The 10,801-nt window shown below is 38.4% G+C and overlaps 1 long non-coding RNA gene across 1 annotated transcript in view; it reads right to left on the bottom strand.

Annotated features, from left to right (window-relative positions):
- Nucleotides 1-6,017: 6,017 nt before the first annotated feature.
- Nucleotides 6,018-10,801, bottom strand: part of LOC148133298 (uncharacterized) — a 35,282-nt gene continuing 30,498 nt past the window's right edge. The window contains exon 3 of the long non-coding RNA XR_015747258.1: nt 6,018-6,126. This is a non-coding gene — a long non-coding RNA (uncharacterized LOC148133298). The remainder of the gene's footprint in view (nt 6,127-10,801) is intronic.

The following is a 10,801-nucleotide window of genomic DNA, read 5'->3' as shown; positions in this document are numbered from 1 at the left end:
GAAAAGCGTCCTCCTACATGTCCTCCTTTTTGATATTTGAAGACTAATCTGTAAATCTCCGTATTTGATCGATGCCGATCCGATCCGTTGTGTGTGATGTGACGTATTTGTATTTGACATGACGATTCGTCAAGGCTCGGTATAGTGCAGCAAGACGCGATTATAAGATGCATGCGCTCCACACAGGAGAATTGTTTTGACAGAGTGTGCCATGCACAAGACTGCTCTGTGCGCAAGTGGCTTTGTTTTTTTCTTCAATTTATTTGTGTCCTCCTTCTCATTGTAAAAAAGTTGGTCACCTTATTCAAGTGCCTCTAAGGAGGAATTGATAGTTCACTGGCAAGAGAGAGGGAAGACCGATAGAGAATGGATCATAAACACCGAAGAATCAAAACATTTCGGAAAAAGATTTCCAGTTTAACTGCATTTTCAGGTAAATGTTAGTGGAGTCAGAAAGAAGGGAGGGAAAATAAAGACCTCACTCTAAAGAAATCACCTGACACTCCAGTTGTACAAATGCACTGCTGGCAAAGATAAATTTTTATATAGCATTTCCCCAAGAACATTCCTGAGATATTTCTTTTTCTTCACAACCCACCCTGTCCAGAAAAATATGGCAAATATTTTTCACTACGTGTTGAATAGCTGACATTTTGTTCCCACAGTATCCCAGAAAGAGGCTCAGTCATGTAACGTCATAGAAGATGCAGAACAGTTGCCAGACGGCCAAAAGAATTGCTGAAGCTGGTCCTTGTTGTGATACCAAAAACTGCAAAAATCTAATCTGTGGTGGGAGGTGGATTATATCACTATGTTGCTGCCAGTGGTGGTTCCATAAAATTAATATTATCTTCCAGGTGAGTCTTTCCCCCAACAAAAATTACTTAAATATTTGGGTCCAAAGGAGAGTCTCCTTTTAGTTTGGATCTCCCTCAATGGATATGGAGATAGAAGTTCATCTTGAGAGGAAAAGATCTAGCCTTGAAGATTTTAGAATAGAATTGCTAGTTTTTAATCATTTTCTTTTTTCCTTTTCCTTTTTTTCTGTGTGTTGTGTATGTGTTTGTTTGATATTTTAGTTGTATAATCAATAAAGTTTGTCTAAAAAAAAAGATTTTCTGCTACATGCCACGCAACTCTATATTCAGGAAGCATGTAAAAGAAATGTCTTCTTCTCTGTCAGTAGGACGGGAGGAAGTTTGGAATTCATAGAATCAAATGACTTTCTGTATTTCTAGCTTGCCCTGAAACCAGAAGTTGTGGAATTCTCCGGCCAGCCATCCTCTTTATGAGTAGGATTCCAGAAACAACAACTTAAAGAATGCATTCATGCAGCATTAGGCATTTTTATACTGATAACCTCTAGTATCTTCTAGACTCATCCACCCATCAATATGTCAACATGACAATAATAAGAATATGATTTATGTCATTCCAACAATGGCTGAATAATATTATGAAGATGCACTCATTTACTAGTCTAGAAATTACTGTAGGTTGTTGGGGATATATCACCTGATCTGGAAGGGGATAAAAAAACAAAAGGAGTAGGAATATCTGGGTTTTTATTTTTCTTTCCATCAATTAATAATTTGTAATAAATTTTAGATATATCTTCATAATTAATAAAACAATACAAATAAAAAAGGTAATCGAAATAATCACTTGAATGCAGTCATGGAATTATTAGGTATTCAAACACAATAAATTCATGTCATATTGTATGATTCATTGTAGTAATTTATTAAATGTACTTTATGTTGATAATCCCGATTTCTTTGTTTTTCCTTGAAGAATTTTTAAAAATGCTCAGAATGTGTATCATACTCTACTAATTGTCTTGTCTGATGATCTCAGCTGAAATTCCAAAATTTGGAATAGTGGTTGAAACCCTACGTGGAAATTCTTTATGAGTAAATATGCGGTCATGGTGACTAAAAGTGTGGAACTCTAACTAGTCATTATTATTGCTAGAAAATAATTTTCCTCTAAATGAATCAATACTTCCATTCACATTACATTAAGAACCTGAAGAAAACAAATGTGTACAGTTTAATTTTACAGCGTGAAGTCTGGATTGAGTCATAAATTCACTGGATATAATCTCTTTTTTTTCCCTATGCTAGTTTGAGAAGCAAACAGAGAACATTGCTTTTTTCCTCAAGAGAGAAACTAATCCATGATGACTTGTTATATTGCAGTCTGCAACTCTCTAAATTATATTGGATTTCAACCCCCACTGTCCTTCCTCCATGGCTTATGGGGCTCCTAGGTTTTGCCATTCAGCAGCATCTGGAAGGTCACAAATTATCTATCGCAAATTTCAATTAAATGCTGGTACAATCAGTGAAACTATTAGCAATTCATATGCTGTCTCTTGCATAACAATGTTAGACTTTTGCAAAGCACTGAAGACCTGGCTGTTTTCCCAGCCAGGCATTTGGGTCAGGTGGGTAGATAGGCAAATATCCACATATCCTAGGTCAAGAAGAGAACTTATACATATTGATCCTATTATAGTTTTGTGCAGAAGATCTGATAAAGATACCCGTGTTGATAATGGGGCTTATAGGCATGACGTAATCACATCTATGTTTATAGACCATAGAAATGCAGAAAGCAAATTTTGTTCTCCAAATGACAGCAGTTTCTGCTGATTCTGAAATCTTCAATGGTCTTTAGTTTCATTCAGCCAAGTCTTCCCCAAGTGAATGACTTAACAGAAGTACATACAAACAGATTGGACCTCAGTTCCTAGAATTCTCAGCCAATATGTATTTCCAATCATCTGAATGTACTTCTCATATTTGGAAATGGCATTGTCCACTCATAAGAGGGAAAGACACTTGGTAGAATTGTGCTACAAAAGTTTTTAAAAAGCTTTAAGGAAAAAATCTGCTGAAAAGGCAAGGGCACCTCAATAGCTCACTTTGTTTTGAGTAAGCTTGAGAAATACAGAACATTCAGTCATGATTGGGGTAATGGAATAGAGTAAAACTGAGTAAAGCTTGGGTGGTTGACTGATACAATTTGCATAAATGCATAGACATCGTGTTGTCATATGGTGTTGTCATATGGGTTGTGTAGTCATTGTACCAATGATACAAGCTGTACGATTTGTACTGGACTTTTGCAAACTGTACAATTCATGTCTTTCCTGCAAAAAATAATAATGTTGCACAGGGTATCACTTGTCCCTCACTTTGTGAGTGTCTCTATATCAATAATAGTTGATAAGTAACTTCTATATGCAAATGAGATTTGCAACATTATTGTACAAATCCAACTTGCATACTCAGATCAGTGGGATATAAGGATGACAAAATATGAAAAAAGGATATCCAATTGGGCAGGCAGCAGAGGTGGTATTCAGCAGGTTCTGACCAGTTCTGGAGAACTGGTAGCGGAAATTTTGCGTAGTTCGGAGAACCAGCAAAAACCACCTCTGACTGGAGATTTTACAGTATCCTTCCCCTGCCACACCCACCAAGCCACACCCATGGAACCGGTAGTTAAAAAAAACTGAATCCCACCACTGGCAGGCAGACAGTTCATCTTTTTTCCAAATGTAAGAAAACAGGTGAAACTATGAACCCCTTCCTTTTAAAATTTTAATCTGTAACAGAATAGTACAACTTTTTAAACAATGGAAGACTAACCTTGTTTTTTTTTTCTTGGATACTTTCATAATGCAGAGTCCACTACTTTCTTATACTGCAAGAACTATAAAGAGAAGTAATATGTTAGAAAAAGCCTTTTATCCTTCAGGCACCAAATGCAAACATTTTTAGTGGAAACTTTACATAATCCAGAGATTAAAAGAAATCTTGAATGTAATTAGACTAGCTCTGATTTTCTTAATTCCATGGCCAGTTATGAGCTCAAAACATAGAGCACAGTCCAAAATAAGCATTTAATTTTAGTGCATCTTTTTAAAAATAATGTGTACTATACTCATATGTATTAATATATATATATATATATATATATATATATATATATATATATATATATATATATATATATATATATATATATATATATGCTGCTCTTTAAGGGCAGTTTGGAAATCTGGGAAATTAATGAATGTAATGAAATAGTAAAGCACAGACAATAACAAAAGGGTTGTCTTTAAATGAAAGACACAGAAAATAAAAGAAAATTATAAAGAAGAAAAGGAACAAAAACAGTAATATCCCACATCTGGGGAAAATGCTATTATTTGTTGATTTACTGTATAACCTTCATTATAGTCTTTATTATTTTGTATAAATAACTCGAGGCAAACATATATAATTCCCCTTTCCTCTCCTATTTTCCCCACAGCAACTCTGTGAGGTGGATTGGGTTGAGAGAGAGAGTGACTGGCCTATAGTCACTGCCTTAAACCTTTCATGTCTAGAACTCCAGGTTTTTAGGTCAGCACCTTAACCATTAGACCAAACTGCTACGAAGTTATGAAAATTTATCTTTTGTTATGAACTAAGCTTATTACTATTTACTAACTTTAAACTAATTAAACTTAGAACATATAAAATGTTATGAAAACTTTTCATCGTATTAGCCTATGAAAAGCACTACAAATTAAAGAGTAACACTCTGGCTTAATTTGGGAAGTACTTCCTCTGGCTCATGGGAACCTTGGGCATTATTTAGTTATAATTGAATACTATTGAATACAATACTTATTATTAGAATATTCAACTGAGTCAAGGGGAAAGGAGGATCTAGGTCTGTGTATTTTTGCTCAGTCGGGACTTTGGTCTCTTTCTCTCTTGATAGAATTGGTGTGTGGATAAAATTCTGCTGTGAGCTTGGAGGAAAAATGCTATTAATGAATTCTGACCATGTGGGAAGACCAACGAAAGCAGACCCAGATGAGAACTTCTTAAATGAAGTGGGACCAGATTCATACAAGGAAAATGGATCTCTCCATTGTGTTGCCTCATGTTTTAAAGATAACCTCCGAACCGTATCTTACAAAGATCCTGGAACACCGGGGAACTACCAGATGTTCCTTGAGATTTGTCAGGAGCAGTAAAATAAAATTGACAAAGCCCGTCCTGTGCATTGAAATGCTTATAAACAGCCTTTAATTTTCATGGTGTTTCTTGAAACTAATTCATTCATCTTTCCCCAGATGTGTCTTCCAGATGCATAAGACAACTCATACAACAAGTCAATATGTGACACCTGGTGACACAAATTGTCTACCTCAGGGGTGTCAAACTCGATTTCACTGAGGGCCGCATCAGGGTTGTGTTTGACCTTGGAGGGCTGGGTGTGTGTTTGGGGGGGGCATGGCTGGGATGGGCAGGGGCCATGATGGACGTAACACGGGAGTCGGGACTGCACCTCCAAACACATGGTTTTATACACTTATAAAAATAGGGAGGCGTACTTTGCTGTTATTCTGTTTTCTTTAATACATACTTGATCTACTTGATCACCTTATGAGAGAGAGAGACCAGATCAAGAAACTGACTCCATAGGAAGACTAGAACTATAAATTATTGACACAGGCTCTAGTAGCAGAATCCTGCAAGCCTGAAAGGTAAAATGTTTTGCCCTTCCCTTCTTTTAAAGGAGGGACACAAATGGACTCCTTCAGCACTCTGGCAGCCAGAACAGGGCATGGGGAGCCCCCGCAGGCAGCCCCTCCACACCCCCTTTTTGATAGCAGAGCCACTGCGGGCTGGTCCTGTGCTATTTCCAGGCCGGCCCTGAGGGTCAGATCTAAGCATCCTGGGGGCTGGATCTGGCCCATGGGCCTTGAGTTGGACACCCCTGGTCTACCTAGTACTAGTACCACACCTGGTACTAATCCACTACCTGGACTACCTGCACTTTTCTTGACAAGAATTGGCTTGCTATTGCCTCCTTCTTAGGGTTGAGAGAGAGTGAGGTCACCCAGATGGCTTTGTGGCTAAGACAGACACACTTACTACTTTCTAGTCCGGTGGCTTAACCACTACACCAAAACTGGCTCTATTCCTTACCTGTTTTTTTTTGTTTTGTTTTGTTTTGCAAGCCAGAAAACTCCAAATATTGTAAACTTTCCTCATTGAGTTCATTTTTCAGCCTCTTGAATTCTTTGAGTTGTCTGTTTGTGTATCTTTTCCAGCTCTATAATTTGTAAAAAAAATAATAATAATTGGTGGCTAGAAGGATATAGTGTGTTCTAAATTTGGTTTTATTTGGTTTATATAAAGTCATTACAGTGTTGGTAGTTTAATTTCCTTTTCCCGTGATGCCCAACTAGAAATTTGCCTTTTTTTCGCCACAGCCTAACTGGGTCAAAGTGTTCTTGGTTGGAGCAGATCTTTTGATCTGTAGCACAAAGGATGGACATTCCATTCTGACGACAGATGCAATGTAATGCCAGTAAAACAGAGGGTGTCTTCCCCCGCTAACATTCGAATGAATAGCATTATGCAAGGCATATTTTTATAACTCCCTTCTGGATCCATTTCTTAACGGCATGTCAGTCACCATCATTGCATCATGGTCTTTGGAGAGCTGTTTTTGGCTTTCTATAACTTTTGAATGTAATTTTATCTTATTCTCTTATGCCAAAGATCAGCCAATAGCAGCTGGCAGAAAAGCTGTTTAATCTCTCGGAGGAGTCAGGTTAAAATCCGTGGCTTGCATCCTTCCTTAGGAAAATGCCTTTAAACAATAGTACCGACTTCAAATTATCCCATCCAACGGGTACACTTTTGCCATGCAAAACACTGCATATTGTTTCTCTGGCCATCTTTGTTTGTACAGAAGGAGATGCTTCTCACTTGACCCTATTCTTGCGGTCATTTCTTTGTTCAGTTCAGTCACCAGACCTGTGCTTCTGGCAGATTACAGTCACATGACCTGGATCCTAAAACAACACTAAAAAGTGACCGTTTGCTTTTGCCAGAAAGATGCTCCTTGAATCTGAAGAGCCCTTGCCACAAAAGTATTCTGCAGATCTTCATGACATCAGCAAACCTCTCCTCATTATCCTGGCTTAGCTAACCAGTGTTTTGGTGGTGTCCTCTGCACAGGTAGTTCTCGACTATAACCACAATGGAGGCCAAAATTTATGTTGCTAAGTGAGAAATTTGTTAAGTGAATTTTCCCCCATTTTATGGTTCCTTTCTTGCCACAATTATTGAGTGAAACACTGCAGTTGTTAAATTAACAAATCTTCTTAAATTTTTAAGAAGAGACTGGACTTGTCTGAATGATATAGGTTCTCCTGCTTGAGCAAGGGGCTTCATGCTGTATCCTATCCTATCGTACCCTACCCTATCTATCCTATCCTAATCTATCCTTTGCTATCCTATCCTATTCACACAGTTGTTAAGTGAATCTAGTTTCCCCATTGATTTTTCCCTGCCAGAAGGTCAAAAAAAGAAATCACATGACCCTGGGACACTGCAATGGTCATAACTATGAGTCAGTCGCCAAGAATTTTGATCCCACAGCCTTGGGGATGCTGCAATGGTCGTAAGCATGAAAAATGGACATAAGTCACTTTTTTCAGTATCATTGTAAGTTCAAATGGTCACTAAATGAACTGTTGTAAGCCGAGGACTACCTGTATGGCCAGGTCTTGGCAGGAATGAATGTGATATTTCTAAATGTCAAAAGAATATTCCCATGGGGAGAAGCTACTGAATATGATCTGCAAAAGAATGTTATCAAATGCCTTCAGATAGCCTTCATGAAATGCTTACTTTTCCCTCCTAGGTATACATGCTCTGATACATGCTATGTACTGTTGTATATAGACATTTGCATACTCGTAATACTACGTTCTGATTGGACAATCACTACTGCCTAATGATTGGTGGTTAACAACAGTTATGATTGGCCGCCTAAACGGCGGGAGGTTTTAAATAATGTCATTGGTTGCGAGCCACGAGCAGCCACTATAAAAGAGGCTGCCGCGGCTCGAGTTTAGTTGAAGTTACTGACAATTAAATAAAGAGCTGAACTCAACTCCGGTCTCGAGTCTATCTTGTTCTGGCGATAGAACATGTACTTTGTACATTAATCCCACTATCAGGAATATTCATCAGCATTTGGATCTTGTAAGCCGCAGAAAAGGAAAAGGGTTGTTTATAAGCAGATGGAAGAGGGAAAACTTCCTTTCAGCCCTTCTACCAGGGCTGGCAGCCTCTTCAGTCACACCATGGTTACATCCATGCAATTGAACCATGCGGCTCCGCCCCTTTGTATGTGTGTGCAATGTTTTTTCCCCTTTTCTACATGCATCAACATTGTACATACACACACTCACACTCACACACACGTCGGACTTCAGTCATGATCTGAGGTCTTGACTGTTTCTGAATGCACTATGTATACCTCTAACTAATGCTATATGCAAGTCCATTTGGAGGGTAATGCGGCATATAAACTAGGAAATGTGTGTGTTTTCTCTCAAGCAACTGTTAGAAAAAGGTAACTGAGAAAAAAATCCTCACAATAATCACTTGTGCATGTGTATTTCCCCCCTCAATTCTCTTTTCCAATTACTTCCTTCAAAATACTGTAAAAGGAAAACCTGAATGCTGACAAACATGTTTCTTCAACTAAGAGTTGGAGAAGTCCACAATCACATGTCCATCATGAAATTATCTTTTTGGTCATCTGTGCTCAGAAAAAGACAAAAAGACTTTTTTTAAAGTCTTGCATTCTTTAGAAAGAAGTTACCATTTCTCAGGGACAAGCATGGATGAAAAAAATTATCTGACCTCTATTCAACTTAAGTATATTTTGCACATTAAGAATGAGCTTATGGCTACCAAGATTCTTGCATCTTTGTTGTTGAACAGAGACAAATAATACATGCTCTTGAATGTCAACTGTAAAAGGGAACAGCAGCTCAATTCCCCTTTCCTTGTAAATCCCAATTAAAAAAATATTTTTCATGGCTAGATTACATATTTTTCTTGCCTTCCTTCTTGAGTCCTCAGATTTCTTGTTTGAACACCATTAATCCACATTGACATGGTTCATTCACTGCGCCTATATATCAGCATTAAGTTTAACTCTAGCAGATGAGTAAATACATGAATTCGCATGAACGTGTATCTATTTCGGTCTACCAGCTTTTGTTAGCTGTCTTCTGAAAGCTCATTACCTCTTTAGGCTGATTTTTCAAACATAATATATCATTCCAGTGTTATTTGCTGATATATCTGAGCTAGTCCATATGTGACATGATACATTCGCCACAACAATTTATTTTTTGTTAAATCAACCGTTTCAATATACTGTTTTTATTTGGAAAATTAAGAACCCAACAAGTCATCTAAAAATCTATCACTTTGTTTTTTTTTAAAAAAAAAACCTGCTGGACTTATAATTACTTAGTGAACTGTTAATTATATTACGGCTGGAATTAACAATTAACTAAAAATTCTGCACAAAAATATGAAAATCCAAATTGTCTTGTTTATCTTTCAATTGTTTCTGTAGCCGGGAGCTGTTCTACCATTTGGCTGCATAACGTGGCTCCCTCAGAAGAAAAATTTTTGGATATTATGAAAGGGTAGATAATTATTAGTTGTTTACTTTTTTTCCCCTTAATTTCTCCCTCATGTGAAAATTCTATATTGATGCTCTGCAAATGAGTCGCATAGACTTGGATTTTAGTGTGCAAGAGTTGCTGTTTGCCAACTTCTCTGTTTTTCCCTTTCCTGTCAGGGTTAAAGCAGAAAAGAAGGCATCACACTTGAATCAGGCTGAATACTTGCCATTCTCCTCCTGGCCCTCTTTTTTGATAGCAGCAGTGCTATTGTATATATTGTATCTTCCAAAGTGTCTCTTTGAGGGCATCTTCAAATCAACACTAGGCATTGTTCTGCAAGTAAGGCAGCTGCCAGCTGTTCCACATACTCTTACATCCTACATCATAAAGTTGATGTTTCAGGCAGCAGATCCAGAGGGCAACAAGTAGAGATGTGTCCCAATTTGCCAGTGGGCTACTCTTATCTTTGCTTCCACCACAGACCTCAATATGATAGTATTCAGGATTTGAACACGTACTTGATATATCCCTTTTGAAACATAAAAAAAGATTTGTTTATTTAAAAATAATGAGCCATTTTCTTTACTTTACTCCCTGACAATGATAAAATCAGCAAAAGTAACTCGTGTTATTGATAGACGTCCCCAAAATACTGATTAATTCTTTCAAAGCATTTTGCTGCTTAGTTTCCAAAAATTCTTCATCGTTTCATAAGGAACTTGAACACCGTCAACATCTTTTTCTTATTCATTCTTAGACTTGTTGAAAACGATTTGTCTTCCTCCAAGATTTGAAGTGGGCATTGCTTCACTCTTTTCTTATGACAATAAGAGTATGCGTGATTTGATTTTCAAGACAAATGTGTAGGCTTCCCTTCAGGGGTAGGCTGCTATGGGTTCGCCTGGGTTCAGGGGAACCTATTGCTAATGTTATGGCTGGTTCGGAGAACCACCAAATCCCACCCCTGGCTGGCCCCGCCCCGCCCACCCCTCCCCTCCCCTCCCAGGAGTCTTTATGTGGCCCGTTTTGGATGCGAGGTAAGTGCAGGCCCCCCCACGGAGGCTCGGGGAGGGGGGGGAAATGGGCTTCCTGGAAGTTCCGGAAGGCCTGTTTCCGGCCTCCGGAGGGTCTCCAGAGCCCAGGAGAGGCAGTTTTCGCCATCCCAGAGGCTTAAGGAAAGCCTCCAGAGCCTGGGGAAGGCGAAAATGCCCCACCCACCCCATCATAGTGCAGGAGGCTGATTAGGCCATGCCCACCATGGCCACACCCACCCAACAATCTGGG

This window comes from Notechis scutatus, chromosome 1, assembly GCF_049901735.1.
Source record: "Notechis scutatus isolate UNSWTSFEM ecotype Mainland chromosome 1, rNotScu1.2, whole genome shotgun sequence".
Classification (NCBI taxonomy): domain Eukaryota; kingdom Metazoa; phylum Chordata; class Lepidosauria; order Squamata; family Elapidae; genus Notechis; species Notechis scutatus.
The sequence above is the reverse complement of the archived record's forward strand: the minus strand, read 5'-3'. Positions and strand labels throughout refer to the sequence as shown.